General features: G+C 40.7%; 1 protein-coding gene across 1 annotated transcript in view; it reads left to right on the top strand.

The window, feature by feature from the left end:
• Positions 1-26,738, top strand: part of slc8a2b (solute carrier family 8 member 2b) — a 162,010-nt gene that overhangs the window by 42,731 nt on the left and 92,541 nt on the right. Inside the window, exon 2 of the mRNA XM_087175159.1 lies at positions 9,282-9,319. The gene's annotated coding sequence lies outside the window, so the exon portion shown is untranslated. The remainder of the gene's footprint in view (positions 1-9,281; positions 9,320-26,738) is intronic.

Genomic DNA, 26,738 nt, shown 5'->3' on the forward strand with positions numbered 1-26,738 from the left:
ATTGATAATGCGCCTGAAAATAACAATAATACTGTGCCACTGACTTAAGACCAGGTTTCTGCTGGTCAATCGCACATTCGCTTTCTGCTGCCTCAAGATAGCAATGCACCAACGATGTGCCTGACCATACCTCACTTTAAGACCAGCACACCCGTGGGTGCACAGATGGGTGCAAGTGTATTTGCTACTTAAACAACGTGAGCACAGGACGGGAAAATGACAACTACATCAGTCTGAAACTAGCAAAAACAAAACTTGCGTTGCACTTTGCACCGGGTGTAAGATAGGGCCCATAAACAGTTTAGTAGATGCAGTGCAGCTGAGCCTGTACCGATTTCTTTCAGTATTAAAACACATTTGGATATACACCTTCAGAACCCCAGAGTGGTGAGGGCGGGACTTGGTGTAACCCATGAGAGCGCATTGCTGGGAATCATACGCTCTCACTACAGCAAAATCACATTTTATTAAATGTGTTGGCAAAAAGAATGAACAGATTTGAACAGATTTAGCATTAAGTATACTCAAAAGATGTCATGGCCAGTAACGGAAGGTTGTTTGCTGTATTTCTCTCCTGATTTTCTTTCACAAAGTGTTTGCTAGTCTTCTTGAGGTTATGGTTTTACTGAGCCAAATGAAATATGCAGTTTCTTATTAAAATGGCTTTTCATCTTCCTGCAAGTCAGAAATGACACTAAACCTTGTGTTGATTAGAGAGAAGCCTTACTAACTAACTAACTAACTAACTAACTAACTAACTAACTAACTAACTAACTAACTAACCAACTAACTGTCAGGGAAATGAGTTTGAATCACACATGCTGGGTAAGATTGTTAACACACATATTAGAGAGGTTATAACTCCAGGCAAGTGAGCATCACTCAGTGTGACGGGAGAGAGCGAGAGTTAAGCGATGAATGAGTGAACGGCTGACAAAAGAAATGATCATATGGACTCTTGGTCAACATGCTAGATCAGGCCACGCCCACAGTGAGGATCATCAGAGGTCTATGAATGAGAGGAAAAGAGCAAATTAATAACATATCAATGAAAAGGGCAGATTAACATAGTTATAGTCTCTAATTAACTGACCATATTTTCAACTATCAGTGTAGATCCGCCTCCTTTCTTCCTCCCTTAAACTCACCAATCAGCTGTGGCCTATAAACAAATCAAAGATATTTCTGTCTCTACACTACACTTTTTTTCCTCATCTTGCACTTTGCAGACACACTTGGCTCACAAACCTCCCTGTCTCCAGTGTTTTTGGGACATCAGACATCAGAGAGAATCCATGACAGCAGCATCAGAGCTGACTGAGTTTATCTAGAGCAACTAGCGGAAAAAAACACAAGCACGGCTGTAATTCAGTTTCTCCTGCCTGAGTGAGCGCACTGTGATGGTAAGCTATAGGAGGCAGATGGCCATACTCAATTTAACTTTCCTCTTAATCTACTTTCTTTGTTTCAGTGTGCTGTGTCAAATTCAGCTGAACCCTCGGTGTTAGCATATCAGGACGATTTAATCCAGGAAAATGTGAAGTCCAGTAAAGTGGTCTGTTATTGCTTAAACCAGCCTGCAGCTGAAAAGCTAAACATGCCAGTAGAAAACTAAATAAAGTCCCACCGGTCGTGTATTTTTGGAATAACTCCTTTGTTTGACCTTATTACCAGAGAATAAGCGGAATGCACTGCAGAGGACACAGAGAGGGAGGTTTTACATCTCTTGTGCAAGTAGAAAATCAAAGAGAGCATTACTAGCCTCCTCATCACAGAAGTTTGTCTTTTTTATTTTCTAAATTAAAGTCCCTGTTTGGGCTGAATTTAGGAGAAATACATGAAAAGAAAAAATAAGAGAAATAAGTTCTTCTAAAAAGGTCTCGGGGGGCTAAAATCACTAGGACTAAACACATCCCTCTTACCACTGAGCAGGCTGATACTGCTGGTGACCTCATTCTGAGTCGTGTAAATTGCTCTGTCTGTGGTTGTGGATGTGGGGATTGAAATGCTCTTTTGGCCTGAGCTCATAATGGATGTACAGCTTCTTTTTTTCTAAATGGACGTATAACCACTAAAACAACACATAAACCCTTTCTTTTGCTCTTCGAATGAGGATATCAAGCTTTTGTTACAGACTGTGGTGGACAACTGGTAATTGACTGCTCCGGTTCGATGTTAACACACTGGGACCTCAGGCAGTTAGTGTGCTAGCACTAATGTATTCCCTGCTTCTCAATGTGCAAGAAATGAGCAGTTCTTACTGGCAGGCTCTCAGCAAATCCCTCCTCCTTTCAGCCTTCCTCTAAGTGTAGACCTCAGCACCATCAGCAATGTCCTGAAAATGAGAAATATTCTCTGACTAGTGGACTGACCTCTAATGCAGGGGGGCGGACTTCCATTGCGAGTAGAATCCTCAATTATCAACCATTGTATCTCCCTTTAATAAATCTATCTTTTCCATCTGTCAATCTCCCTCCAGATCCCTTGTTAAATGAGCTGCATGCATGGCCGCTCTCTGCACTGGTTCAGTGATGCACTGGGGCTAAAAGCTGCAGTCATTGATTGATTAAGATGACAGAATAGAGCATTGTCCAGCTTGGCAGGAACCCGAACTCCCCGCTCACCAAATTTATATGGTTAAGGTAAATCTAATAAGTATGTGTTAAATAGCCCTCAATGTTTTTTACTAATCATTTACAACTAATGAAGGTGATATTTCCCGACTGACACATGTCATCAGAGAGAAGAAGAGAAGAAACAAGGTCATTAATTGCCAGGCCAGTGAAATAGTGAATTTCAAATCAGTCACATTTCTTGTCTTCTGCTGTCTGGTGAAGACGTGCACAGACTCTGTCTCTGCCTCCTTTCCTCAGTCTTCTGTGTAACTGTGAAGATTCGGGATGTGGCTGCTGCAGCTTTTTCATGAATATCACATTAGAAGATAAAGGAAAGGCTTTGTTAGTTGTTTTTTTTTTACGCAGACAAGTTGACAGCACCTTTAGTGCAAGTTCCATTACTAATTATTCTTAGTTATTAACGTGAGAACCATTCTGTTTTTTTCTGCTGTCACCCCACAAAATGTTTTTACTACAACTGCTGCTCATGCTGCACCTTTTTAATCTACTGTGTCTATCTTTAATCTACTGTTAATCCACTGTGTAACACCACTATGTTTCATTTGTTTGTTTTTAACTGCAGATAGTTCACACACACTGGTCTTGGTGGTGTGTGTACAGAGTAAAATCACAGCAAGAAATTCACACACATGAGAAGACTAGTAATAATAATATGACTTTATTTATAGAGCACTTTTCAAAACAGAGTTACAAAGTGCTGTACAAACATAAAAACAAATCAAAGCAATAAAAGACAGAAGAGAGACAAAGAGTTGATTAGCAGGGCGAGTATGACAGGGGGATTACAATTAACAAGAAACAATCAAGTCAATAAAGCAGACAAAAGAAAATGAAACCCAAAGTAAAAAAACAAAGATAAAAGCTTTGAAATCAAGAATCAAAAGCTGCTTTATACAAGTATGTTTTGAATAGTGTTTTAATTTATCTAGTGACTCAGATTAAGATGAACAAAATAACTAGTAAAAGGTGTCAACATTGTAATCAGAGCAGCGCCTCGCCTCACTTCCAATCACATTATAAGAGTGCAGTTTGGGAGTTTCCATCTTCTCACACGTATTCACACCTTCGTAAAAACCCGTTTGCTGTGGCCCGTGAGCTGGAACGTGCCGTTGAATTCAGGTCCTTTCTGTTTGTCTTCCTGTTGCATCAGAAACAAAACATCTGCATTTATTGTTCAGTTTCCCTCCAAAACAAACAAACTAAAATCTTTATGGAGACTGACGAGTAAATGCAGAAGACTTCTGCTGCACGTGTCTGGCCGAAGGATCAACAGAATCCAGACTCTTGTTCCCTGTCGTCACGTCTCACACCAGGTATCTATCTATGTGTCCAGCTTCTATCCCCACCTCTGTCTCCTCATTACTGTTCCTTTAACAGCACTGTGAGTCTCGACCCACAGGCTCAGAGCTAATGGTTTCCTGAGAGACAAGAGTAGCAATATGTTTTAATGAGCCTGAGTCACAGGGTGAGAGTATGCACGTCTCATTAGAGTTCGAGGTTGAACTTTCTACCTGTCTTTTGCCTCTTACCTGTCTTCTTCACACACTGACACACACACACAGACACACATGCAGACACTCCCACACACACACACACACAGTTTTCCATGACAGGAAACTTCAATTTGGCTCCTTAAACTTGACATCTCATTCTGTCTTTCAACAACTGCTTGAGGCAAGAAGAAGATACATCACACACACTGTGCAATGACTGAGTGGTTATTTGTTGGATAAATTATGGTATAGCAACATTTCCAATAACACTACCTACTACTACATTGAACCTGTTGATTGAATGAAATCTGGTGTGTTTGGTTTAGTTCGTTTAGGCTGATGTGAGTCCAGCTCTGATGCGGACTAAACTACCTGACCTAGAAAGGTGGATCTTGGTCCGGTCCATATCAGACTTGGTGTGGTACCGATGCCGATCGGCCGAGCCACGGCTGTTACCGATCATTATTGTCATGCATTGCAGATGGTGTATGTTGTATCAGTCAAGTTCCACATGGCCGACATGTTTTGATTTGGTGGTCTGTTTGTGCGCCGGCACATTGGAGGGAGGTGGGACTACAGTACACAGCGCACAGAGCTTCTGTTAGGAGAATTTATGCCGATCTACCGATATTGCCAATGGTGGCCGATCAATCAGGGCATCCCTTGCACTAATGAATAATTCTTCAAAGACTCCTCTGTCCTTGAGCTTTTCTACTATGTTGTATCTCTGGGTGAGAACAGATCTGTTGGGTGAACAGGTTGGAGAGCAGCAGGGTGGAGAAGAGGAAATCATTGAGGGTTAAATGTTCAACCTGCTCTGTGGACCTTCATCTCTGTTAGAGAAGGTGTCACCGTGTGTGTGTGTGTGTGTGTGTGTGTGTGTGTGTGTGTGTGTGTGAGAAAAGTAGCATAGTAACAGGACAAGGAAAACACATCAAATGTACTTGCTTTCTCTCTCTCACTCTCTTTTACTGTTATTCCTCTGTCCTCTGTCAGTCAGTCTGTCAGTCACACACACACTGCAGAAACAGACTCTCTCTAATACCATCATCATTACATCACAATAAACTGCCCGTGGCTCTGATGTCACTGTGATGATGTATTGCAGACTCTCTTCTGTTTCTCTGTTTGTCTTTCTTGCCTGTTGTCCTCTCTCTCTTGCCATAGTCTCATATTCCAAATCTGCTCATATCATGACCAGTCTCTGATCGGCTGACAGGTGTTGATTATATATATATATATATATATATATATATGTTGATTAGTACCGTAAAGAAGTTTTGCTTTTTGATGTGTCAATAGTTCATTCTCATAGGGAAACTAACCTAAACATGGGTTAAACTGACCACAAACCTTAAAGTATTGATGATGAAGCACATCCTCTATTTTTAGCTCAGGAGAGGAAATAAGAGTCAGGACACCTGGATGTGTTATCGCTTACATACATCATTTTGAATTAATAGCTGATTTTATTCTTATTCTTTTATATTGCTCATGTTGCAAGGCCCTTTACAAGGTTAAAACACAGTAAAACTCAAACTTTACAGTCAGTTTTTCCTTCAAAGTCCAAAAGATTTATCTTACTCTGTGAAACAGAGTTCAGAAAATAAATGTTGCTTTTTTTTCTTTTTTTTTTTTACCTTTCTTTGCTTCATAATCATACCCTTATTGTTACAAGAATAAATGTAAATGTGTTGCTTCCAGTTGGTGATGTCATAATTAATTAGGTCTCTAATATCACCACCAACATGTCGTGGGAGTGTGCAGAATCTAAACTTCTTAATTATGTTTTTCTTGCTTAGCAGAAGGTTGCATGAAGCCGCGGTAACAATGAGGGAAAGCTAATTAATACAATCCAAGAAAACAAGCTGTAACACATGATAGCAGTTAGCCAATAGCATGACTCTGGCCAGATGAACATGATGAGTTTGGTCCACAAACACATCAAGCAGCCAGATTGTGGAGACTGTCCTGATGTAAAAAGCACAGGTCGACTGTTCTAGCAGCTTATAATGACCCGTAGTTGTGTTTTGAGGTTAGGTGACCTCTAGTGGCTGTAGTGATCGTGACGGGAGCAGAACAGGAAGTGACCAGGTAGAACGAGCCACGAAGTCCGTGTTAAAAGGAGGTTGGGGTGAATGAATGGGTCGACAAACAAAACTTGTTTCCTGTGCATGACCATTCCACAACCTTGACCCAGTCTGAGCATTTATTATTGTAACCATGACGATGAAGGTCCGGTGTATGTGATACGCTCCCTTACCTTATATCCGAGGGTAAGGTTGGTATGGTTGTTTAGGTTGGAGGACGTATCGGCCATTTAACTGAAAACACTTCCTGTTGGTGTTGTGTTAATTATTGCTACCGTTGCATTTGGTGGTAACGAGGATGCAAAACCATCTAAGGAATATTTGAAATGTTGTGAACAGCTTGTACACTTACAATTGCTAAATTAGTCATAATCCTGTGTGAATGATGCCTAAAGGGCCTGAAATATTGTCAGCTGTAACATTTATATCCCATTTTTGTTGCTTTTGTCCTTTGGTGCCCCTCTCAACCAATGATTGATGTCAGTATTCTTTGGAGGCAGTGGAATCCAGGAGACAGTGGGCCCCGCCTTCAAACTGTATCGGTTAGAATTAAGCAGATCAAAACCTTTCTCTACCGAACTCTACTGTGTTTTTTTCCACCTCAGCCTGTTAGCATTGCTGCCTGATTGCTGCATTTCACTCCATATGTGAGAGCAAGTTAGAGTGTGTTTGAAAAATTATTTGGGCACAAAAATGATTTTGGAGAGCTTAGGAGCTCAGATTCACTAAACTACAGCACAGTTTATCATTAGCAAAGATCACAAACATTAATTTAGCAGCTTTTCCTCTCTGACTGTTGCTTTCACCGGTTGAAATGTCAGACATTGTGGGCAGCAGATCATATCAGCTGTTGCTAATTATTGTTAATTCCCTGGGTAAATTGATGGCTGGCCAAAATTTAATTTGTCTGGTGTCTGGCTAAGTGCGCTCAGCAAGCTGGAGTCTGTGCTCAACTAGTCCAAAGAGCAATTTTGAGGGAAGAAGCTCCGCTCTCCACTGTACAATCAGAGTGTTTCTATAGTTCAGACAATTCCAACAGAGTGAGAGAGTGAGAAATCCACATATTCTCTCTAGCAGATCTTCTCATATCAATTTCAGGAGTCACATTCTCCTAGTTAAACTTTGATTATTATCCTGTCAATAATCTAAGCTAATAAACTTAAAGGTCCCTAAGGTTTTATTTGAAGTGTTGAAGAATATATATTTGTGGTTTTAAGAACCAAAAATCATCTCACTGTAGTTTTACATCTACTCTGTCACCCTTCTCTCTGGAGCTCTAGTAACAACAGGTTGGTTAGCCAATCAGAAGAGAGGAGGCTCTGGGCCTCTCTTCTGATTGGCTGAATGTTTACTGAGTAATCAAATAAAAAATATGGCAACACAGTTAAACGCTCAGAGAAACCAAATCCTGTAAGGTTGGGCCTTGACTGTAGGCGGTGACTGCTTTGTTGTGACATCACAAAGTTCCAGAAGTCCTGACGGCTGGTTTTAAGGCTCAGTCTCTGAATACAGGCTGTGTGCATTTCTGTGGACTGAGCGCTCTGATACTTTCACAGTATTAATATAAAACCTAGACCTGCTTTATAATCAAACAACACATGGACATCTAACTTTATACTGTATGGGACCTTTAATCCTTCTGAACCAAGATTTTCAATACTTGGATCAAGAAGCTTGTAAAAAATGAGATGTGCTGGCTTAAGTAGGCTACAGCTGTTATTTCAGTGTGTCATATACATATTTAATCAACATTTAAGTAAATAAAAGTATCAGAATCAGCAGATACCCAGTATTAAAGAACTCAGACCTGACCTGGACATCTGGACATCTAATGTTTCTATTGCTCATGTCATGCCATCTGCCAAGCCTCTAATAAAATGTTCAAAGCTGAAGGCTGCAGCTGCCCTCTGTTGAAATCTGTGACCTGACAGGGGAGTATAGACTTGAATGCATCTTTTAGAGCTTGAAATACATTGTATAGGAACATACTCCTCTCTCATTATATTTTCTACACTTTCTCATCTCCTCCCTCTTTCTCTGTCATTGTCCTATGTTGTCCTTTGTCTCTCTCTCTCTCACTCGTACATGCACTTCCTTTTCTCTTTCTTTTGTACGCACCAATCAATTATCCAATCTATGCGGTCTTGTTCTCTCAAGAGAGGAGTCTTCATCACTATCTCAGGCACGTCTCAATAAGAGGAAAGTCGGACAGGCAAACAGACAGTCAGTGAATCAGACGGAGAGACAGTCGGGCAGATAGGTCGGTAAATTAGGTGGCTTAACGAGCTGTCACCTCATCAGCCCCCTCAGCCCGTAGAGAGGTTCAAATTCCCAAGCTTTCTCCGGCTAGATTCTCTGTCTTTAATTTATTCTTCTCCTGTAGTGTTTTATTCACAGAGGCATTTTGGCAGAGTGAGGAACACACAACAATGACTGCTAGAATAAATTGAGCTCTGAAGTTTTAAAGGATTTGAAAGAACAGCCACTGAACTTTAACTGTGTAACCTGTTGTGATCGGCACTGAGACACACACACACACACACACACACACACACACACACACTGAATACTCAAGACAAACCTCCGGATTTCTCTGTGTTCAACAGAAACATCGACCACTGATTCTCCTAATCCTGGCTCATTTGATCCAAACTGTAAAAACAAACAGGTTCTTTATTGATCTGAGGCAGTTTGGTTTGGGCTGAGTGTCTCAGGACATTAATGCTGAAGAGACATTGGTTTGGTATTGAAAAGACTCTGCACTGTGGCAGATTGATCTCTCAGCAAACATTGTACATGTGTGTAGTATGTGTGCATACAGAGTTGCAGTGTGTAAATGTGTGTGTGTGTGCATGTGTGTGTTGTACTGAAAATGTCACAAAGTACTCAATTTGAGACGTGACATTGCACTTTAGTTTAGTTGCATTGTAGATTTGTTAAAGTTTATATTTTTATGGATAAAATGAAAAATAAATGATTAACTTATTTTTTGTTTGCTAAATGTGTCAACTATCAGTTCTCTGTGTTCAGGGTGTTAACTGATCACATTTCTATTGTTTCAGGGCAGCTGAACCCCCACCACCCCATGACTTTGGTTTTGGTAAGTACACTGCCTTTGTGCATTTGTGTAGGAATATTTATGCATGAACAAATGTTTCATGGTTACAGACACACACACACACACACACACACACACACAAACCCAACAAGGCTCTCAGTGAAGGAGTCACGAAGACGCTGCTGTGTTACTGAAGCCAGCTCACTCTGTCCTCTGGTTTCCTTCACTTCTCTCTGAATACTAAACATCTCACTGCGGTTGTCCATTGCCAGGAAACCAAAGACTTTTGTGAATGCATCTAATACATGTATGTGTGTTTTTGATGTTCACTGTGTCAGAGTACTCAGTGAGCAGATGTGTGTGTGTGTGTGTGTGTGTGTGTGTGTGTGTGTGTGTGTGTGTGTATCATCCCTCAGGGCTTCATGTAATGTAGCATCATGTAACTAGAGGACAGGGACTCGTTGCCAGTGACAAAGAGGCCATTACCTCCATGTTTATAGCATTTGTTTCAAACTGGTTGTTTTCTATCTTTGTTCCCTTGTTTGTTTTTTCTTTCTCACAATATCTTCAATATCTATCTCTGCTTCTCCTGTTTTGCTCTTTTTCCTTACATCATCCATCTGTTTTCGTTCATTTCAAAATCTTTGACTTAACAGCCTCTCAATGTATTTGCATTCATCTTCCCTAAATCAGTCCCTTAAGCTGGGTGAACTTTCCCCAGGAACCAGGAACCTTTTGAGGAACTATGTGCGTTTCCACCGCAGGAACCAGGGTCTAAATTTAGTTCTGGGGTAATTGATCGACCCCCAAAAAAGTCCCTGGTCGGGGGGGTAGTCCTTTCCAAAGGTTCAGGAACTTTGGGGGGTGTGGTCTGCAGTGCTGAACATCTCTGACTGGTCGAGTACTCGCTGTATTTTATTTTACCCGCTATGTTTAAAAGTTCACAATGAGCGAGCAAACACATTTTCCACACCGTGAAACAGGTCCAGGAGAAGGTAAAAAAAACTGACGCAGGACTTCAAAAAAATAATAAAGAACCGCAACAACTGGAGTGGCTCAGGTTGCCAATTCGTCCCGTATTTTCGTTCATGTTATGTCCTCAAAGCGCTGTGAATAATGTAATGCCAAGTTGTAATTTAGCATAATCTTCCCAGGACTTTAGGCCGGGGTGGAAACACAGACAACTATGGGCCACAGGAACCTTTTAGTTCCTGAAGAAAAGCACCTGGAACTAAAAGTTCTTCATCTGTACTGCTTCTTCATCATCCGTCTCTCCATTGTCTCTCTGTCCATGTACCTGAGTCGTATTTCTGATTGGACGACTGACCTGCAATAACATGGGGCAGCCGTCCAACAGGATGAGAGGACCGAGTTTTTAGAATAATAATCACAATGATTCACGGTCAAGTGATTTCTTCTTCTCTCTCTGTCTAGTGTTGCACAAAGTGATTTTCACTAAGTCACTGCGTCGTCAGGCTGAATTACCTTCTCCTCTTTATTTACACCTTATTACTCCCATTATATCACATGTTATTACACTTTATTACCTCTGAGCAACATTTCCAAGAGTGTATCTCATTCAGATGAGATGTCTGCACTGTGTGCGTGTGTATGTGTGCGTGTGTGTGTGCGTGTGCGTGTGCGTGTGTGTGTGTGTGTGTGTGTGTGTGTGTGTGTGTGTGTGTGTTTTACTCGTCATGGTAAATTAAGCTCTCTGTGATTGCCATTTCATGAGCCACTAAAGCTAAAACATATTTAAACTCAGAAGTCCCATAAAATTAAGAAGTCTCTTTCATTTTGTCTCTGTCTCTTCCTGGTCTGTTGTTCCTTCAAAGTTTGTCGTTCATGTCAAAATGACATTTTTGTGGAGCCCATACTGTTTTCTCTTCTTGTAAATTGTAGAAGTTGTTATGATGATTCATCCTGTGTCGTTACCGCTCATTAAGATTCAGCCCAACAGAATGATTTTGGGGCAAACCACCCAACCCTATCATACACACCTGCAGTAATATACTGTAATCATGATTAAAGCTGAGGTAAAAACCTCTTCCTCTTCTCTTTCCTCCACCTCTGTATGCAACATGTTCAACAGCTTTTACTGTTTTAAAGTCAGCTCTAAGTTGGAAACATAAATTGAATCAGTTCATGTTTTTATCAGACACTGTTATGCAGATATACAAAAAACGTCACAAGATAATGTGATTAACTGAGCTACGATTCATCACGGTTTTTTATTGCTGCTGCCCACCTAACTTGTCAGCTGTGTGATTTTAACAAGTGAAGCTCTGTAGTTCTTCTCAAGCCTCTGTGGGGTTTGCAGCCAGACCTGGATCAGAGACGCTGTAATGATGTAGTGGATTGTGCATCCCGGACCACTGGGTTCCCTTGACACCTCTCCTGTTTTTATTGTCTTTTTGTCTTCAGTGGTTAAGGGATGTAATAGGAAGTGGCAACACAAAGCGGGTGTTTTGTCTGTGGTACAAAGGGAAGAATCTATCTCTATTGATAGGCCAATGTGAAACCACTGCGATCTTTTGATTGATTTTCATACAGATTTGTGAACGTGCAAACAGTGACAACAGCTGAATGGATTCAGACGCACACACAGCATCCATGCACAGTGATTCTGTTTCACTACCTGCCCAGCCTTTCTTCACACACACACACACACACACACACACACACACACACACACACCTTTAATCATTCAAGCATTGTTTGCCAGAGGCTTTCATATTTCCCCTTTGCTTCCAGTCCTTCTGTTTGTAGAATACAAATCAGTGAGCCCGGGGAAATTTCAACCCACAACCACATTATCTCCAGGGACAATACAATATCACTTTTTCATTGCTGCCACTCAACCTGAATGTTTTTGTCCAACAGCCCAATCCATTACTTTCAATGAACGACACACACTGATGCACACCACTAGCTTTCGGTTACTGGATGAAAATGATTGAAGCATAATCGATATTTCTCCATTAGAAAGATCTAACATCGTTCCTATGTGTGAAAAAGACACAAAATCAATAAGTCTGACTTGGATGTCTGAGATGTTCGTCACACCTCTTGCTACTGGATTTCTGTCTTTGCAAAATTCTCCTTCATGTCCAGTACGACAACATCTTCTACCATTTTTAGGGCAAATTCATGTTAAATACACACCCAACACACAGGTTGAATTTTTGATACGTGAAATCAGGTTTATTTGTTTGTAGACTACAGCCTTACAATGGGCGTGTTTTCCTTTATTTAGATAAGAAGACAGTAGGTAGCAGGGGTTAGAAGTTAAATGCAAATAGATACTCAAAGAAATATTATTATATTAAAAATATGAAATCATATTGTTCAGAAAACTCATTCCTCAATCCATCCAGTTCACACGTGGATCAGAAAAACATTATTGTGGATGTTGTGTTTTTACCCTTCTGTGTTTGTTTGATTGTTTATTTATGGGAGATAAGACATGTTGCAGGAGTGGGCTCAACCGCTGATTTGCATCCAACACAAATACACCAGACAAAATAGATAAACATAACATTATACACAGAAAGTCAAAATGAATATTATAACTAAAATGGAATAATAGTGTATCACAATACAAACCCCAAACAATCCAGTGAAACTGTTATTATATTATAATATAACATATAATATTACAACCAAATCAGGGTGAATATATGAAAGTCTTTACGAAATGTTACTGAATATACAGCAGATTTTGAGTATGATTAAAGTTTGACTTTCAAAGTTCAAAGTTGACATTTTGATCCAGTGCCTCACTCGGCTGTAAACCGAGCTGTGCCTCCTTCATCGTTTTCGTTGAGGAATATTTGAACATGTTTATCGACTCTCGCCGCTTCACCACCTTCCCGTCTTATTTCAAGCTGGCATATCAGGCCGACAGCCAGCGTCAGTGCTTGTGTAGTAGGTGCCACGCTGAGCGGAGCCACGCAGTGTGTGACAGGAAGCGTCTTGTGTCTATACCTTTCTGTGCGCGGTGTCTGCTGTGTGTCATCTTGAGTGTCCTCTGCCTGGATACACTGGTGGGCGGACGGCTGGAGGGAGGAGGGTGTGGGGGAGTACTAATTGACTTTATGAGAGTTGAGTTGATGAGTTGAAGGTGTGTGTTTGTGTGTGTGTGTGTGAGAGGTGACACAGTGATCCATAACAAGGATATAATTGGCAATGACTTGAAGAGAACTTGACTCAAATCTGTGTGTGTGTGTGTGTGTGTGTCCGGATGTGTCTGTGTGTTTGTTTAAGAAGACACATTATACTACCGCTTTCCCTCCATTCTTTCCTCTCCTCTCGCACTCTGTCTCACTTCCACACTCACACACACACACACACACACACACACACACACACACATACACAAACACAGAATCCTTTCCAGCTGAACAGTTAACACATCCTAATAAGGTCAGGACAGTGCACAGATGGAACGTCATCACTATTTAGCCTCATACCCTCTCCAAAACCACACACACACACACACACACACACACACACACACACACACTTTGTAAGGTTCTCTTTCTATACATTTGCTGCTGGTCTTCCTTTTCCTCTTCTGTCTCTGTTTTCCGTCGTGGTAATAGGAGAATTGACTTCCTGGCCACAGATCCTTTGACAAACAGGTCTCTCAGACTGAGGCCAAATTTTCAGTGAGCTGCAGACTGCAGGACTCGAGGTTGCGGTAATGAACATTTTTGTCTCCAACAAAACCCTTGCTAGAATCTTTGCACAGTCTCTTGTCATCTTGTGGCCAGTTGATTGAAGAGTATCAGCAGCAGATAGAAACTGATTATCTGGTATTTACTAAGAACAAGCAATATAGCTTCTTTGTCACATCGGAGCTTACTGAGCACGATGATTCAGACAATGGATTGAACACTTGCTTTTTGACAGACATGGATTTTGCTGAACTTGAACTCTGCACTGCGGCGCTTAGATTATGCATATAATCAAATGATAGAAAGGATAGAAATTTACACAGTAGAATGGGATTCTGTTCCTGCAAATGCTGAGAGGGGTTGGAGAGAGGAGTCGAGGAGGAGACTGAAGAGCTAAGAAAGATGACAGCATAAGGCCTCAGTCATACTCGCTTGCAAACGAGTCCACGGACAGCTGCAGACTCCACAGCTGGGTCATTGCTGTGAGTCTGTATATGTGGATGAATTTAAAGCAGGATACGGATGAAAAAAAGGAGTCTCTCCATCACTTTACTTTGTATGTTCCCCTTCCCTTCTTTTAGTTCCCTTCTTCCACTCCCTTATAAATTGCCTCCTCTCACTCCGCTGTATTTCTCTCCCTTCTAGTCGGATCATTGTTAAGCTTCCCTCTCTCCTCCTCTGCTGGCTTCTTCCCCTCTCCCTGCCATCCATCTCTTTTTCTGACCCTCCCTCTCGCTTTTTGTCTCCTTTCTCTATTTCATTTCACACTCAGTCCGTCCAACTCTCCTCCTCTTTCTCACTTCTTTCTTCCGACTCTCTTTCTTTCTCATCCCTGTTCCCATGTTCTTATGATTGATGATCTCTTACCTGTCTTTCTCTCCTCTCCCCCACAATTTCACATCTTTTCTTCACCTTCTCTCCTTCCCTTTATTCTTTACTCTCCTCTTTCTCTCTCTGCCTCTCCCCTGCGGCTTTTTTCTTTTACTCCCTTTCTCCAAAATACAGATTCCTCTCTGCAGTGCAGATTTGTCAGCCCACACCCAAAAGCTCTTTTTTCTTCATCCTTCGTCCATCCCTTCATCATTGTGCCCTGTCTGTGACACACACCAGCTACACAGTAATAATGATGCAGGTGGTAATGAATCAATAGTTATGAAGATAAATAAAATTAATTAAAATGAGGTATAGCTTGAATTTTTTCAACAGGTCCCTCTGAAAAGTTGAAATGCTTCTGTCCATATTCTACTCTCACCGGGTATCTACCACTGTACTGGATAGTAACACTGGAGCATAAACAGCTCCCATGAGGCCTTGAGAGCGTGCCAATGGCAAAGACTCATGGGATCTTAGCCAACAGCAACATCCCCCTTGAGCCTTAGTCACAGAAGCTCTGTAACACTTCACGGGAGCTGTAGTTGTTGAACACTAGCAAAATAATCCTTACTGTGTGTTCACATTTTACCAATGCAGTACATTAACTGTTCTCTGGAATATGAGCAGAGACGTTCAAACGTTTTATCAACAAAATACATGACAAATCAAGAAATACTTTTTTAAAAAAAAGAAGAAAAAAAGACCCTTCTCACTTTTCCCTGAAACGTGGCCACACTCAGTTTTAGTAGATTTTTTCCGCTGCGTTTCCAGATGTTTTAGTTCCTCTAAACGTATTTTCAGCTTTGTGTTCATTCATATACAGGAGGTTTGGAATTGGTTTAATGGGTCTCACTGACACTCGCTTGCAGAACATACAGTCTAAATTAAGAGGTGCAACAATCAGCAGATTAATCTATAACTTGATTGGCAGAAAACAAATTTGCATTTTCAAAACTGATGAATTGGATGACAAATGTGATAATAAATTGTCTGTCGGTCAAATAAAACAAGGTTGCAGTGGTGGTTGCCATTTTTCAATATTATATAGACACAGTGGTTAAGTACAAACAGGCAGTTTATTCAACAATGGAAGTAGCAATGTAAATCGTAGCCCTGTGTTCACTGAATTAGTCATAGGTTATACATCATTTAAAGTTGAGTTACATTATCATATAGTGTATTTGCAGCACCACAGTGGTGTGTGTCACTGCTGGTACTGAGGATCTCTCTGTGTTTGTGCTTGTGTGAGTCTGTCAGATAATCCTTATCTAATGTATCAGGTTATCTTGTTAATCTCTAAATGAAGGCAGACTTCAGTGATCTCAACACACACACACACACACACACACACACACACACACTTCATGCCAGGCCCTGCATTAAACATGTAAAGCAATCATCTCAAAACACAGCCTCTACAGAAACAGTGTGTGTGTGTGTTAGAGTGAGAGAGGTTTAGGTTAGGGCTTTGGTAATGCCTTGGAGATAGAAGGAAAAGTGTGTGTGTGTGTGTGTGTGTGTGTGTGTGTGTGTGTGTGTGTGTGTGTGTGTTTGTGTTTGAGAATGCCTCAGGCTTCTTGTTTCAGCTCGGAAAAAGGTGACAGCTGATGTAGAGTGTGATTAGCAAGGTGTGGGTGTTTTTGGTACACGCACACACACACACACACACACACACACACACACACACATACACTATAACACATTGTAATGAGGGGAGTATTAGTTGGCATGGAAGGAAGGCAGGCCCATTGTAATTATAGAAGGCGACTGGGGTGGGAGATGGATGGCTCTCTCTCTCTCACACACACACAAACAAATACACACTAAGTGAAGTTTGCAGAGAATGGTTTAGGGAGAGAGAGAGAGAGACGTCTCACTCTGGTTCCCTCTGCATGCTCTAACAATAAACACACAGAGTATCCAGGTGTAATTTCTCTCTTTTTCCTCACTATCATGTCAATCACATCAACATGATCTGATCTTCATCATTTCTTTCACTCTGTCGTTCTTCATGAGTTACATTAATGAACAAACACAATCTGTCAGAAATAATAATAGATGCAGATCACATCATATCTTATGACCAGTTAATGCAGGTCATTGGTTCACAATGTCTGTAAATTACATTTTTATTTGTGTTTTTTTTTTTTGTATTTTTCCTCGACAACCATCTTTAACCTTTAGCATAAGCACATCAGTGCAGATGTTTCCAACAGCCAGACCGTTCTGTAGCACTTCAGGTTATTTTGGTGCTCAGTTATAGTGACAGATTAAAGAACCTACTCGATGTGTTTGATGAAACATACTGTGCAGTCACACATGAGCTCATTTCCATTTTGTCACTAAACTCTGATGTGCCAGCTGTTGTTCTGCAGCTGGAGGAATGAAACAATTGAAAACTGATCAGTGGTTCTTTTGGGATTTGATGCTACTTTAAAGTTTAGCTGTAATGATGTGAGTTAAGTGAAAGGATGAGAAATCAGTTGTTTTCCGATGAGCATCAGACACACGTCAGAACTGCGACGAATACATTTCTGTCCAGATCTGTTTTCATATGTGGACGTGATGAATGAAGCATAAGAGCAGTTTGCAAGAAATATGGATCTGAGAGCTGAGCTTTTGTAAGAGTTTTATTATAGAAAAGTGTTGTATGAACGAGTGAATGTGGCTTGATGTGGCAGTGGTTTATAAGAATAGAAAAGTGTTTATATAAGTGCGGTCATTTACAATTTAAAAATGTCCGTGTGTTTTCACCATTCTCTGGTGGTATCAAAAAACACACGCAGGGTCTCCGATGTCCAGTTTTCCACCTAATCCGATCCTTTCCATCAGATCAGCATCGGTTTGAGATCGATCATTGAGTTTATTTGTTGCTTTAAAGCTCTTGACTTACAAAGTAGTAACACTTAGATAGAGCTCGATGTTCTCATCATTGCTCGCTCAGTGTTGAGCCATGAATGCTGGGTAACATGTCGGAGTTGTTTTATACATCTGGTATTATCTGCTTTTTAGGTGAAACCCAAACTATCAGAAAACATTGAGAACAACAAGCTTTAACGAGGTCAGACACACACACACACACACACACACACACACACACACACACACACACACACACACACACACACATACTAAAAAGAAATGAGTTGTTATATCAAAAAGCACTGTGAATAAAAGCATCCATCACACACACATTCTGGGTACAGCAACTGAAAAGTTTGAGTTATCACACACTTCTCCTGATGCAGAGATGGATTTTAGCACTTCATTTTGAAGCTTCATGCCTCACAAATTATTTTTATTATTTCTATCATTATTATCATTATTCTATCCCGTCATGCCTGCTTTCATTTCCAAATGAAGGCTGCGCTGATGGAGAACAGAGGAGCTTATTCCTGTCACCAGTCTGCACAGGCTGATTATGAGGCTGTTATATTATTTTTCAGTACAAACAGTGATCTAGTAAAAATGTGAATTATTTTGTAAGCAGGCAGCATCAATCATTTAAGGCTGTAAAACAAAAAATGGGCTGGAAATGATCAATAGTCAGAATCCCTGTACACAGAAGGAGCTCATGTTAATGTCTGTAATGATTTCTACCTACAAAACCAAATAATCCAGCTGACTGTCCTTCACTCGCATTAACATTGAACGAACTCAGAGGTTCATTCAGTTCAGTGAATCAGCGAAGATCTGACCTTCATGAGCACTTCTTCACTGTTTTTTCTTTCGAACGTAGCTGGTTCTTCTCAGTACAATGTACACGGTGTCATTAAGCTTTACACATGCTAAAAAGAATCAAGAGAATGAAGGTCGAGTTTATCAACCTTCATTCTCACAGTCAGCAACTGAATATAAGCAGGATTTACATTAATACAGAGGAGCAGGTTGTGGTGGGGTTTTTCTGAGGAAGCAGATCCTCGGTTTGCTGCACAGATAGGAAATGTTCAGAGTGTAAGCGAGGACAGGGGTCAGATCTTTCATGTGTGCAGCCCTGTTCACAGGCCAGGCTCTTCAGTGGGCAGCGGTAATGGGAAGCGTGATCGGGGAGACAAGATGTTACTAGTCCAGGTTTTCTTCCACACCATCAAACTGTGTTTTCCTTCAGATCTTTTTTTATCCCTCCCAGACTTATTGATGAAGTCCCAGCGCTTCTTTGGACTTTCTTTCTTCAGATGCTGAATTTCTTTTTTTTTTTTCCTTTGCAGCCTTTATGAGACTTTGCACTTTATTTCTTATCTTCCTCCATTTCAGTGTCTTTTTATCTTTTTCTCTTAACTAGATGACAAATTGATTGGATAATGTTTTTTTTTTTTTTTTTTAAATCACTGAAGTTGGACTTGTTGAATAATTTACTCTCAAGTATTTGTCTAGTGTTTTCTAGAAACTGATAAAACTCTAAGGGAGCCTTTGTACAAAGAGTCATTCAAATCCATGTCAGCTGTTGCTTAACTGTGGACAAATCAAGCTGCTGAAACAAACAGAGAGTTTACAGCTCATCGTTCCAGCAGGCGGTGGTGGAGGCAGGGGAATATGTTTCTAAGCAATGTCAGGAAAACTATGTTAAAGGATATGTCACCTCATCAGGTGATACACACTGTTGATTGTAGTAAAGCTTCACTGTTCTTCGCTGTTTGGTCTCTCATCACAAAGCTATCGTGTGTGTTTGTGTATGATGTGACCTGAGCAGAGATCCCAGCAGAGCAAATGCAGAGAGGTGAGAAGAGAAGACTTTTATTTTTATATAAATCATTTTTAATAATATTAGTTTTATACACAGTGATGGCGGCTGATGGAAGAGAGATGACGTTGACAACATTTAAAGCATTCGTTTCATTTTAACAACCGCATCCAGGATTAGATGTTGATGGTCAGAGTCATTCTGCAGGTTTTACTTTCCCTCCTAATCCTGGTTTCCAGTAGACTGATGTGCTCATCTGTCAACAGGCAAACGCTGCAGTTCCATGCCAAGAAAACACAAAAGCTCAGAGCCCGCTGAGCTACCGTAGCAGGATAGATGGGTTAATTAAAGAGCAGAGAGAAAAAGGGAAGCTGAGGAAGGACAACTGGGAGAAACAGGAAGGAGGAGAGGAGTAACAACAGAGAGTGAAAGTAGCAAGAAGTTAAGAACATCCTGAGGCAATTAAGAAGAAAATGTTCTTTACATTCTTTAAGTTCCTCTCCACAGGGAGTGAACAGTGCTACCTTAAATTAAATAAAAATAGTCTGATGTATTTATTTAGTCTCTAATGACTAATCTAATCACTCACGAAGCAAAATAGAAATAACTATTACAAATTAAAACATTCTAAACTAAATCAAAAGTCCCTGAAATCTTCCTTTTCAACAATACTCTAATATCTTTGACTAAATCACTGCAATAAAAAAGACTTTGAACACATCAGTTTTCTCTGGCTGTGAAGACAAAAATAGATCCCAGATCACTGCCGCCACTCGTCCGCCTCAACCGTGTCCTTGTAAAAATCTGCAGGGAAATTAGATAACAACGAAAGTAAAGCATCTGTTTAAACTGCACAGCTGGAGCATGTCGATGACTGTTTTATTATTTATTACGTGTCCAAACATTTTACAACGGAGAACTTATTTAAAACGGGCTTTGGTTTGTTTTCTCTGCGCAGTCACAGTGAGTGCACCGAAGTTAAAGTCAAATGTTGGTATTTGAATCTCATTGTCATCCCATCATCTGGCAGCTAATCTGTTTAGTGTATTGAAGTGAGACATCACAGTGATTGTGTTTGGTCTCAGTATTTATCGCCTCACATTGAGGCTGCATTAAAGAAAGTAAAATATGATTACCGCCGACAGGTCGTTAAAAATCCGAGAGTAAACAAAACTTAATCTTCTTCTTTTGGTGTCGGTGGTGTGAAATACATCTCTAGAATGTGATGATCCACCTTCCTAAACTGATTGTAAATGATGTGTAATAAAAGTCAAATGTGTTGAGCACTAAGGATTTATTTTATATGATAAGAAGTGTTTGTCTATATTTATCCAGCACTGCAGCGTCAAAATGATGGCAGGGTATTTTGGGGTGCTTCCTCAGTAACCTGGACCACAAGGTGTGGAGGGAGAGAAAGGAGATTGTCAAAAATGGCAAATGAAAATGAAAAGGAAGGAAGTGCCTAACTGTTTTATTAGGTTTGGAGGGATAGATTAGATAAATTGGACCCACCAGTGTCAAGAAGAGATTTAATGCACAAGATGCGCATTAAAGGAAGAGCCAACAAAATGTTGACAGTAAGTCAAGTAGCAAAGTTAGCTTAGTGATCGACTGACCATTCCTGACTGACTGTAGCCGGTCACTAATGAAAAGAGAGAAGAAGAGCAAGTTCCAAGTCAAGCTACACCCATCAGCCGCTCGTAGGCTTCTTCCCTCGGTCTGCCGTCACACGGATGATACTGACAGAGCCAATTAACACTTTAAAAACTTTATGGATGTTATGACGGCCAACCAGGATTTGAGCCGGCAGGCCCCATCGTCAGTCCACCTGTGCTCTGGTCTCATCTCTTTCTTTGTCAGAGGCCTGAAATTCCGCTTTGACCTGAACGCTGCGCACCGCGCCGTGCCAGCTCACGTGTGATTGGTCACTGTGTCTTCATAAACATGGGGAGGACCAGTGGTTTAACAGCAGGCACCAAAACAAAGACGCCATCAATCCATTATATCTTTAAATAGTAAGTAGTTGTTTAACGTTGTATTATTGTTTAAAATCTCGTCCACAGAACCTTGACGTGGCCTTCACTACCGTGCTGCATTCAGCGTCTGACAGCAGCACAATTGCCCTTCACTTTAATTTGTATATTTCCTGACATTTTCCCAGCTCACGGCAGGACTGAGCTGCTGCTTTATGGTTGAAGCATGTATCTATTTACAGCAGTAAAAATTTATTCCAACATTAAAAGTTGTAAAAAGTTTGGGCAAGCAGTCTGCCGGATTGAACTTTGGTAATTCAATCACTGACATTTTGGCTCAGCTAATGGTATTATTCAGGTTTAAATGAATTCCTCCCCTGTAGCTTCATTCTGGCACAAAGAGGAGTGTGTGGGTTCAGTTCTGACATACAGTATGTTTATAACCAGTATTTCAACTTCGGTAGCAAAGAAATTACTCTAAATTTTAAACTGTATTTTGTTTCAAGTCTAAATGACAGGCACATTAAATGTCTGAAGCAGCAGGTCTGAATTAGAGGCAGCGCATTCCAACGACACACCAGTATATTGGAACATGATATTACTCAATTTTGTAATAGGCTTAGTAAATCAACCATTAATCAAATATCCACTACAAACTTACATATCACAGTAACTGGTTAAAGTCATGCTCTGAAAATACCAAAGATGACGCTCATTGCTTACAAGAGCAGGATGGTGTTTCGACTGAGAGATGAACATGACACTACAAAACGTGTCCTGGATGTTTTATTATTATTACACCTGCAGAAGAGAGTATTAATAGACAGGTGGATGGATATATCGATATAGATGTTAAGTATGAGAGAAGAAGATGGGGAGGAGAGGTGAAGCTGTGAGTCATTACATATACACAATTTGAATAACAGCTAATGGTCCAGTGTAGATATCTAATCCAAGTCCCTGTGTGTTTTTGGATAAGTTGGAAGTTTACAGAGTTGATTTCTTCCCCCACACTGATGACTGTCCCACCTTCTCTCCGCTGTGACTCATCACTGCATCTCCAACAGCCTCCTGTGTTTGCCTGTAGATGTCTGCAAGCTTCTCTGCATAATACAAATTAAACATCAAGGGCTTATTTTTACAATCACCGTTCTGCTTAAACACTCAGTAGTCATACGTTTATCACAGAAAAATGGAAGGGACACAAATCTAATTTTCCTCCTCTTGAAAAACTATCACACTTGCTGTTTTCATTTCTATCACCCTCTCTGCGTACATGCACTGGGTGCTGATTTCTCTGGGAGTTGAAAATGTAGGGAAGGACTAACTGAAGTGGATGCACAACGCATCAGGTCGCAGATGAAGCTAAATTATAGCACTTCACAAAATATGGCTTCTGAAATGCACTGAACGTTACAGGTTGATGATATGTAATGATGTGTAAAAATACGTAATGGGTTTTTTTTCTATTATATGTTCTGATGGAGCTTTTTCTTGGCTGGTAATAGCAAAGTATCAGAAGATTTATAAAGACTTCTGCCGGTTGCATTAAGTTAAAGATAAACCTTAGACTCTTAATGCAGTTATAAAGACACACAGTCACCGTGTTTATTTCATGAACTGTAATGCTACTGTTAACCTTCAGCAGCACATGCCACTCCCTACAGTAACTCTGCTCCTGAGGTGAAATCTAATCTGTAACTCTAAACCTGTGAAGACACAGCAGAGATCATCAAATGGCTTCACCCCCATAGATTTTTCTACTCCGTCATAAATCCGACAAAGGAAGAGCAGTTGGTTTATCTTTTTACACCGCAGCCAAACAAACTGTGGGCTGTGGGGTTTCATTGCGTCACATTGTTTTAATAAAGAAGAAAGTCAATAAATGACATCATGGCTCGAGCAGCTGTGACCAGAGAAGGTTTCTACACAACAGCAGATAACAGGAAAAACTCATTGGTGACCTTGTTTTCTAGATCACTCTTTATTGGTGAAATGCAGTTAGCATGAACCTTAGTGCCAAATATATTGCATTTCCTGGGGCTGCTTCACAATAAAAGACACCCTGTGGTTTGCCAGTTGAACGCTTTTAATGTGAAGCAGCAGTAGGGAATCTTGGGTTTGCATCAGCAGTAACACAACAGTTAAAAACAGGAAAAGGTTTCTGTTTGATCAAATTACAGCTGATAACGTTAAAGTAAATGCATACATTGTTTGCAGGTAATTTGATTCCTGCACAGGAATTATGGCTCTGCCAGTAACAATAAAAACTATTTTGCACACAGATAATTGCGTGTGAATACTTCGAATAGCTGTAGCAGGAGAATGCTGACTGTAAACAGTATCAAAAACAGCCTGAAATGATGAGATTCCTGAGGATTTTTAACTTTAAAGTTCTCACCCAGATTTACTTCTTTCCCTTTCTTGTCTCGCCCACTTCCCTGATCAGTGATGTACAACTCCCAGAATGCCTCTGACAACCTCAGGAGTATCTGTTTGGGCCTGTTGTGTTCTATCGTTGGTAGTCATCCAGAAAGCTCCAGCGCTTGTGTCTCGTACTCCAGAATTCAAAAAGACGTGTTTCATTTTGTCTTTGACAGAGATATTAGATAGATATGAGCTCGGATCCTCTGCGGGAAGGATGCAGCTCAGCAGCTGAGGGATTTGACATCAGCGGCATGCTATTTATTATACCTCCAATCCCCCTGCACCACAGCATGCTGTATGGCTTTTTAATCTCATCTAATGCAGTATGTGTATATGAAATGGATGGTCCACTGATCGAGCTGCTATTGTTACAGACCAATATGTTACTTGGAACAAATTGTTTTCATCCCTCCATCGAGCCGTTTCCAGTCCCTCCACCGTGCCGTCGTGTTCGGTTGGTTGATTTTGTGTCTCATTCCCAGCAACTTCCACAGATTACAGCTGAATGTCAAGTAAATGGTTTCCCTTCAGCCATGTCATCATAATCCATGTTTTTCATGGCACACAGAGGAATTTATGCTGGTGGCGAGTGTGTGAGGCTAAGAGAAGATGGTTTAGTAGAATTTGTTTAATGATCATTGTGTTTCTTGAATGAGTGCATTGAGGAGTAGTGGAGTGTGAAAGCCTGCTGTGTCTTTCTACCACTCACCGGGGGGGGGGGGGGTAACACATTCATTTGACAGTGGTTACCTGATTTTGAAAAGGGACATTCACAGCAACATAACTGTTCTTTTATTTCACTAGTTTATATTTACTTTTCTTCATCGCACAGATGAAAATAAAAACGCTAAAAGTCAAGGTGCAGGCAGAGGAATAAAAACAGTGGAAGATTGATACAGCTGGAAATGTCATAGTCCACTGATGAGTCAAAACATGATGTCCAGCTCAGCCAAACAGCTCTGACCTCACGGTCTGTAAAAGATATCTGAAGGTGCTGTGACGTCGGCAGCAGATCCTTTAAGTCCTGTAAGTTGCAAGGTGGCGCCGCCATGGATCAGACTTGTTCCAGCAGATCCGCCGACACCCTGTCCCTGGTCCATGGTTTATTCCTCCTCACAGATCCTCCGACCCAGTCGTCTGGTCATAATGATGCGGACTGAAAGCTTTTCATTCGCCCATCTCTGCCACGTCCCACACCATCTCTCCCCCTATCCGAAACTATACCCGTCGTTACGAGATAATCGTTAATCGCCTCTGCAAGTGGTCATAATGTTTAGGTGAACATACAGTTACCGTTGTCTTTTTCATGTTAATGGTATAAACTGGTGAATATTATATATGATACACATTGCTGGCAAACAGAACATCAAACACAGATTATGACTTTTCTGACAGAAAGGATTTCATCAGTTGTTTTCGGCCTCAGGATGAAGGATAAGGATGATGAGTATAGACGCCCTGCTTGCTGTACGATGCAGCTGACATACAGGAAGACACAAAAAACACATTCACTGTTTTTATAAGCGCCTCAGTTTTCCTCTGGGCTTCCCTTGCAGCTGAACTTGACAAACCATATAATCCACCTTTTTTGCCATCGAAGGTGTGAAAAGCAGAGAGAAATAATTCGTTCTGTCAATATCTGAGTCTGCTACATGACGTGTGTGTTGCCTCCAGCCTGCAGCAGGCTGTCATATATTGTATATTGTATGTTTTATATACAGGGCATGTCCAATAAGTGACGTATACCTTCATGTCAATTATTATTTAGCTTTGGGCCACGGCTGGTTATCTCATTTCTCTCTTAAATGTCAGTTATGGCACTTATGTTCAGGCCTGTGATAGCAGCGAGATGATGACTGATGCTGCTGACCTCAGGGCAGGGCGGAGCTTGGTTCAGCATCTGTCAAGTCATTTCATATGAAGTGATGTTGCTTTAATGTCACTTAAATACAGTTTTTCATTTAGTCAAACAGACAAAGTGGAGATACTGGAAATATGCAAAATGGTAAATCAGCACTGTAATGTGATTTATTGACGTCCAGGCTATTCAGAGTGAAAACGGACATCAGGGATATGGTAACAAATACCACCAATAAATGTAACACAGACTAGTCATAGAGATCAATAATGTTAATTATAGTAATTTACATGAATTATTTTCTCTGTAGCTCAGCTGTTTTTTGTTCCTGGTTTCAAGAAAATAAAGTGAAATATTGAGTTTGGAGGATTGAAGGGGGGTAAGATGAAAAATGTGTGCGTGTGTGTGTGACGGATTGAACACATGCACACAATATATACATATATTTATATATATAGCTTGAATATACAGATCAGATGTTGGACTCCTCTGACCTGACTGGACATGTTTCTGTTTGCAGCACATCAGTGGCTTTTACACTTCAGAAACTGTTGCTATGTCAGCCGTTCCTAAACTGGGGTTCATGGCAGCTCAAGGTTCCTTGCTTGGACTTCCAGCAGTCTCTGAATGAAGCAAGGAATAATCTGATTTCCCACATGGTCTCCTCACAGTCCTATATGACAACAAATCCTCTGTATTTTTGTTTTCGGGTTGTCTGTCCTTCATGCGTACTTCCCAATGTCCGTCCGTCCCATTCCTGTGAATGTGATATCCCAGTATCACCTTAAGGGAATTTGGCATTAACGTTCACTGGGGCTCAAGGACCAACTGATTAGAATCTGGTTAAAGGTCAAAGCACACAAAACACTTTGCCATAACTCAAGACTTCACACAGCAGTTATGAGAAATTTTACACGAATGGTTCATGTTGTATATGGCAGCATAGTTTTTTGTTTTTCAGTTTACCCTC

Source organism: Seriola lalandi, unplaced genomic scaffold (genome assembly GCF_002814215.2).
Source record: "Seriola lalandi dorsalis isolate HSWRI2012SDOR001 ecotype SW California unplaced genomic scaffold, Sedor1 jcf7180002054422, whole genome shotgun sequence".
In the NCBI taxonomy this organism is placed as follows: Eukaryota; Metazoa; Chordata; class Actinopteri; order Carangiformes; family Carangidae; genus Seriola; species Seriola lalandi.